The sequence below is a fragment of the Leptosomus discolor genome, chromosome Z, assembly GCF_034619465.1.
Source record: "Leptosomus discolor isolate bLepDis1 chromosome Z, bLepDis1.hap2, whole genome shotgun sequence".
NCBI lineage: Eukaryota > Metazoa > Chordata > Aves > Leptosomiformes > Leptosomidae > Leptosomus > Leptosomus discolor.
The window spans coordinates 84085761-84092902 of record NC_141419.1 but is presented as its reverse complement, the minus strand read 5'-3'; the positions used below and the strand labels follow the sequence as shown (position 1 = coordinate 84092902).

The window sequence follows — 7142 nt, the reverse complement described above, 5'->3', positions numbered from 1 at the left end:
CTCGCCCCGCCCCTCTTCCCGCTGAGGTGACGTCACCATCGAGCACCTTCCTGATTGGGCCGGCCATGGGGGGTTGGGGGGGGGGGGCAGGTGACCTCGCGGCGTGACGCCAGCGCGTCGCCGGGGAGGCGAGGCGAGGCGGAGGGCAGGTAGACAAGATGGCGTCGCCCGGTCGCGGGTCTGGAGGTGGCGAGGCGGTGCGGGCTTCGTAGGGGCGGGCAGTGGGCGGTGACCGCGGGGACAGCCGGAGCCGCCAGCCGGGGGCCGCCAGGCGCCGCGCAGGTAACGGGCGGGCCGGGAGGGGTAGGGGGTGAGGGTGCCGGGCCCCCTCCCAGCGCGGCCTGGGCAGGGGGTCGCAGCCGGCCGCTCCCGGGGCCCTCCGCCCCGCCGCCGGGCCCGGACTTCGCCGCCGCTTCTCCTCGTCCGGGGCGAGGGACCCTCCGCGCCCCACGTCGTGATTCAGCAGATGGGAAGTGCCGGCGCGGCGGCTGCGGGGCCGCTGGCTCCCCGGTGGCGGGGGGGCTCTCGCAGGTTGGGGGGCCGCTCCCCTGGCCGAGGAGAGGAGCGAGCCCGTGGGCCCTGCGGTAGCGTGAGGCCTTGCGCCGCCTTCCCGGCGTCTCGGTGCTGCTTTTGAAGGCACCGTTTCATGGAGGTGAGGACTTGCGTGGTCGGCTCGGAGGGACGGAGAGCTGGTGCTCGGTCCCGGGCTGGATCCGGGGAGCAGGCGGAGGTCGGGCAGGCAGGGTGATGATCCGTTCCCTCCGTTTTCCTGCTTTCCATCAGTTTCAGGGACTGCCTGAGTCAAGGGGATACCTTTCTGCTTAATAATCCTTGATGAGTTTGCCTTCTAAGAGCAGATTGCTATTGAAATCTAAGTAAACGGTTAGTGTCCGTGACGTTTGGAAGTTGATTCCTCCCCACAATAATCAAATCTTCTGTGAAGAACTGAAACCTCTGCTTTTCTTTGTGGGGCTGCGTGTGTGGTTTTTGTCAAGCCTGCCTTCAGGTAATTTGTTAATTTTTGGCTCTTGTGTTTTGAAAACCATAGTACTCATCTTCCCTATGCCACTGGTGACTTTAGATTTCTAGCGTATTTACTCTTTGGCTGCATCTTCGTGTAGGCTGAAGAGCCAGAGTCTCGTTTAATTCATGGGTCGTAGCCCTCCACAGCTCTCTATGCTTGTTGCCTATTTCTGGATCCTTTCCAGCTAGCTGTTCTGTTTTTGAAAGGGGAAGAGCGTCATATCTTTCTCTGCATTTAAGATGCAGACATATCGTGGATGTATACATGGGTGTGAGAATATTTTAGTTCTGTAGTTTCTAAATTCCTGATAACCCCTTGTGTTCTCTTTAGCTCAGTGCCTACTAGAAATAAAACATTTAGCGCTTTGTTGGAGCTATTAGTATAATTCAAGAACTGTCTTCCTGAGTTTGGATAGCTCAAAATCTTTTAAAGGGAAAGTTAGGATTCCCTTGTTTTTTAATCAGTAAAAGAAATTACAATAGATGGCAATGACTAATCACCTTATCAAGTGCCTTTTTCCCCCACATCATTAAAAAATTCCAGAGAGTAAAAAAGAAAGTAGTAGCCTTACAGAAATCTTGCGACTTTGATGCTGTCTCATTAGAGTAAAGGTAAGCACATGGACTCTGGCACTTGGCTGTGCACTAATACAGCTGCCATCCTGGACTCAGTAAAAATGTATTCGTGTCGAATTTAAGCACTTTGAGGTGGATGTTCCTAAATGACAAGGGAGTATTGCCAGATTGAGGGAGAACGGAGTAGTGACTGGTGATGTAACTTCAGTGGCTGTGCTACTGATAGAAGGCATACTGCGTCTTGCAGGCTGTTATGGGGTTAAGAGGCTTTTGTGGGAGCTTGGTAAGGAGAACCTTACTCTAGCTGTGATCTGGGGCGTTAAGGAAAAAGAGGAAGTGCTGCAATTAGCCAGACCTCTTCCTCACCTTCTTTCCCTTATCAGTCACCCTCGGAGCACGGGACTTTCTGCCCCTATGCAGTCACTCCTGCAACTGCCGGCTTCCTAGGGCTGACCCTGCCTGTCTGGGTCTCTGCTCTGCAACAGCATTTTTCAGAGGAGAGGGGAAATAACTGTTTTGGCCGCCTCCTCGGCTCCATACGGAACAGAGCTGTGGTGTAGCACTTCACTAGCCGCGGGGAGGGGAGCGGGGCTGAGGTGGTACCAGCGTAGCAGAGTTGCTGCTGTATGACTTGTTTCCTCTGCATGAAGAGCTGTGATTCGAAAGTGGCAGCGATGCTTTAGATCACCATTGCAATTGGGTGACCTAAACCCTTGAGGCTAAACCTTAATTCTGAGGATAGAGGGAGAGAAAACATGTAGTCTTTAAACTTAGCTTTTGCTAGCTTATGGTTTTAGTCTCAGAAACGAAACTGAAAGTGAAGGCACTTTTCTTGTCTCAGTGGCTGTATCTGGCCTGCAAGTTTGATACTTGTGGGATTTTTTTTCCCCCTATGAGCGCGCCATGGAACAAAGGAGTCGGGGAGGAATTTGCTTCTACTAAAATCAGACACTCTGTGTAAGTCAAGTGTAAGGTGAAACAAAGTACCTGAAACTTCAAAGGGAAAACCAAGGAAATACTAGGTATAAGATATGTGAATGAATAAATGCTAGTTTCTCTAATGAATTGAACTTCAATTTTCAGAATATTTTAAGAGTATACTGGTGAGTACAGAGAATATACTGCTCAGCTGGGAGACTTACTGCATAGTTTATGTTGATGGATAGAAAAATCTTAATGATGAAAAATCATCAAAAACACATGGAAGAGCTCCATCTCCATTGTTCAGATGGTGTTTTGCAGTGCCCAGTACTTGTTTTCCTAGAGTCAAAAATCTCTTAGTAACAGAGTAGGGGTCAGGTTGCTGGACCAATCCAGCAGACCACCGCATCTAACTCTGTCACACTGACAGCTAGAGCTGTTTTGGCTGCTGGTGGTGGGAAAAGTGCTGTAACAGCACAGAAGGCATCATCTTACTCATCCTTTTTGATTGTGTAAACTTATGGTTTCCTGTTGCATCCACAAACTTTAGGGATTGATAATTCAGGGCATACAATATTGTTGTCAATGTCTGGTCTCTGTGTCGTAAGTTTTTAACATCGGCCTGTTCCTGTGCTTTGCAGTTTGTGCTGGGTTGAATATTTTGATACATTGGTGTGTGAGAAATTTAGTTTTGCTTATTAGACAGAACTTCTATCCAACCTTCTGTGGCATTTTGTTTGTAACATAATCAGTCCCAGCCTTTTCAAGCATAAATTCTGGAGCTTCAGCTGTCATTTTATGAGGTTCTCTACCTAAAGGCATTACTATCTATTTAAAATTGATCCGTGCAGTTCAGATCAGTGTTGGTGTAAAGAAGGTCTAGTGGAGCTGAAATTGAAAAGCTCTGGAAGATATTTTTGAAAACTTGTTTGAAGGAAAGACAAAGAAGGGTTGTTTACAAGTGATAAATAGCTTTCTTTGAAAAGGTAGGTCTTCTAGAGTGTATCAAAGGCTGGTTTCTCTCTGCCCTGCGTTGAGTCTGCTTGCTCTGAGAAATAGGAAGGCAATGCTATTGATCTTGCAGCGTGTACCACTCCACAATCGATCCTTGGGATTGCAGCTGATCAATACAAGCCAGAGCTCGCAGTTTTTGTGTGTTAACTGATTAGGTGGGTAATCCTCTCTGGTATGCAAGTGTGTTGCTTAATGCTTTGACCCTCTGACTTGGTTTGAATAAGCTCGTGTTCTGTGTCCCTAATGACCTTTTGCAGTCAGTGTAGTCTTGTGTTGAGGTCTCTAAGAGAAACTGAGCATTTTTTCCCTCTCACAAAGGATCAGATTTATTCAAAATCCTTGCTCGCATGGGGAAGGCATTTGCTTAAATGTTAAGGAATACTGTCTTTCCCGTGGTTGGCAGATTTTGAAAGAACAGCCTGTATGTCCAGACTTGGGTTGAGGGGAGGGGGGGTATGTTGGTTTGGCTTGGGTTTTTTTTTTTTTCCTCCCTTTGAAGTCTGCAAGGTCTTTTCAGAGCCCTTTAAGCTTGCAGTATACTTGAAACACAGATGATATCAAACGGGGAACCAAATATCATTGCTCTGACTTAGGTTTCCGTCTTCTTTTCTGGATAGGAAAGCAGATTGGTTGAAAATGCTGTGTTGCATAAGTAGTGTTACGGTTTCAAATGGAAATTCTGAGCTTGTATTTTCTCAACTGCGTTTTGTGTCAAACTCTTACACCAGAGTAATATTTTAAGTGGGGAAATGAGAAGAACATGAGTCCTAGCCAAGAAGTAAAAAGTTCTTTGGCTGGAAGATGGTCTGAATGTGAATATATGTAAGCTATTTAGTTATTGCTAGTTTATATAATGGAAACTAGTAGTAAAGAGTTGTGAGCTCCTAGTTAATCTGCTGTATGTTGCTGGGGGTCAGTGTTCATGGTAACTATCTACTAGATTATATGAAAGATTTAGTTTAAGCCCTTTCCTAACGTATATATTTCTGCTTACACAGTTCAACATCTCTAGGCTAGCAGCAGATGAACCCATGACTGAAATAACTGGTGAGATTTATTCACTGAGTTTGGATTTCTAGGAGTATGTGTATTACCAGTTGTACTATGTCAACTGTTAGCACTGTACTTAATCTAGACATAGAGATGTGCTTATGTGTTCCACTTGATTTGCCTCATCAGTTCTGAACTCTAACGTAAAACTAGATTCTTAGTTTATAAACATTCTACAAAGTAATTGTTAAAGGATATGTGTTTCCTTTTCTGATACAGTAAAGCCATTCTGGGATCCACCCTAATGACTAATATCATCATGTGGTATCCTTGCACAGTAACAAGTAATGGTTTGAAGTAGAAATATAGGAGGCATATGTAGTAGGGAAAGGAGATTGTATGAATAAAATCCCCATTAATCATCTGGAATAAAATTATGTGTGGTGAAAAATGATAGAAAAGCTTTATGTTGCATACCCTCTGAGAAAATAATGTGTTCTTAATCTTTTAATTAGTGTTAGGTTGCCATCAGCAGTTTGTTGCTGGTCTGTTTAACTTCTCGATAGAAAAAAAGCTGAAAGATTATTGAGTTTCATTTTGCTTGCTGTGTTCTTAGTGGTAAAAAAAGAAGGGGTTTTATTGTGCTTTTCAGAAAATACCTTTAAGTTCTTTATTAAGAAGAGGGGGAATGAGTAAGTGACATATCCCATAAGTCAGGTGTGAGTTGGAGTTTTGCAAACACAAATGAATGGAAAAATTATGGTAGTATAAAGTAACTTTGCATTTGAGGGGGTAGTGAACCATAAAGATTTTGGGGAGTCGATTTCTATATTGCATGTCTCTGAGATTTGTGAGCTCCTTACAGACCTAGATTTGTTAATCAAACTGTAATTCTAGCAGCGGTGATTGGGTGGCAGGGCTCTGTACTGGCAATTACTTTTACAACTAAGCATATAACTGTTTGAAGTATCATCTTCTAGATACTATTCTCAATATTTGGATAAGAAAATTCTTTATCAAGTTTTAGTCAGCCAAATCTTTATGTTACCATTTTAATCTGAAGAACTTTCAGACTGAGTTGCGGAGGGGGGAGATGCATTTCAGGACTCCATAGCTGGTAAGGAGTCTTGTGCTTGCACAAATGCAAAATGCAATTTCCTTATGCCAGTGAACTGTCTGTGGAAGAACAATTGCTAGATTCTGGTTGGCAGGGGACAGCTTTCAAAATAGCTGCACTTACAGGTTTCCTTCTTGTTCATAGGAGGGAGTTTAACACGTGATTTCTGTTGACTAACCTGGCAATCTTTTGATAGCAGGTAAAAAGCTTGTAATGAAGTCCTAGATCACAGTCACTAAGTCGGTGCTTAGTAATGTAATTTCTTTGCAAAGAAAATGCAGGTAAAGACAGTAAAAAGCTTGTTGCTTTTAACTAACACTGTTGAATTTTTCTCAATTTGTATGCAAAGGGAGAGCTAGCAAATTCAAGTGTGGACATAAATGTAATGCTGTTATGTTCTGTAATCTCTTGTGCATGAAGATCTTCAACTGGAAAAGCCTCAAAAAAAAGACAGCTTGAAGAAACCCCTGGTGTATTGTGAGTTGCAAGGTAAATGAAGGTAGACAAAGGTGAAGAAGTTGAATGTGGCTAGGTGGTCTAAGCTGATTTTGGAGCTGGGCATGGACTCTAGAAATACACATTTGGTTGACAGAATGGCTGTCACATCTGTTTGTGTGACGTTTGTGGTAATGTCATCCTTGTCATACCTGAGCTTCCACGTTGCGTATGCAAGTAGTATACAGTGCTGAAGGTCTGCATGTCTCTCGGGATGTCTGTACGTGTTATGATATTGGATGCATGAAGAAGTTCTGCTTCTACCTCTCTGCCTTCTCTCCCAAGGATACAAACACTTGAAATACACCAATATTTAGTGCAGGGATCTAGCTATGCTCTGGATAAATTGATTCTGCTGGATAATGTAAAGGTCTTCTCTCCTAACTTGAAGGGAAAGAGAGAAGTTGTCTATCCATTTTACTGTAAGCCTTCTTCAAGGCATAGTTCTCCTGTAATTTGACGTTACTGCAGGAATGTAAATGCGTCCTATTCTGTTGTTCAGCAGCACTGGGTTTATTTGCTGAAGTAAGCTGGATTGATTCAGACATATTGGTATAAAAGAGGCAGACTGGGACTAATTCTCAGGTTGCAGGAGAAAATGTGATATCTCAGTTGTAGAATGGTCTTTCCACTTCCCTTCTTTAAAAAAAAAAAGTCTCGCCGCTTTGTCACAGTAATGATGGTCCACTGAGATAGATCTCTGTACTGTTAGCAGTCCCATATTGCTGCCAGTCTGTTAGATGTGTGGAGAGGAAAAGCCGTGGGTATGACTGTTGGATGGTTATGGGGCAATCTCATCCATCAACCTACTCTCTAGTTATGAAATAGAAGTAAGGATAGATTACTGAAGCTGAGTCAGATCTGTCAAAATGTCCTGAGGAAATGAAGCTAATGCATCTCTGAAGGCTTCTTTTGCGCATAAAATGAGCTGTTTCTGTTTAGTTATTCATTGCTTTAAGTGTTTCGGGGGTTGCATTCACTACTGTAGCTCCTGAAGAAATTTCTA

At 44.1% G+C, this 7142-nt stretch overlaps 1 protein-coding gene across 2 annotated transcripts in view; it reads left to right on the top strand.

Annotated features, from left to right (window-relative positions):
- Window positions 1-243: 243 nt before the first annotated feature.
- Window positions 244-7142, top strand: part of UBAP1 (ubiquitin associated protein 1) — a 42428-nt gene continuing 35529 nt past the window's right edge. For both annotated transcript variants that reach the window (XM_086479202.1, XM_086479203.1), the window contains exon 1: window positions 244-282. The gene's annotated coding sequence lies outside the window, so the exon portion shown is untranslated. The remainder of the gene's footprint in view (window positions 283-7142) is intronic.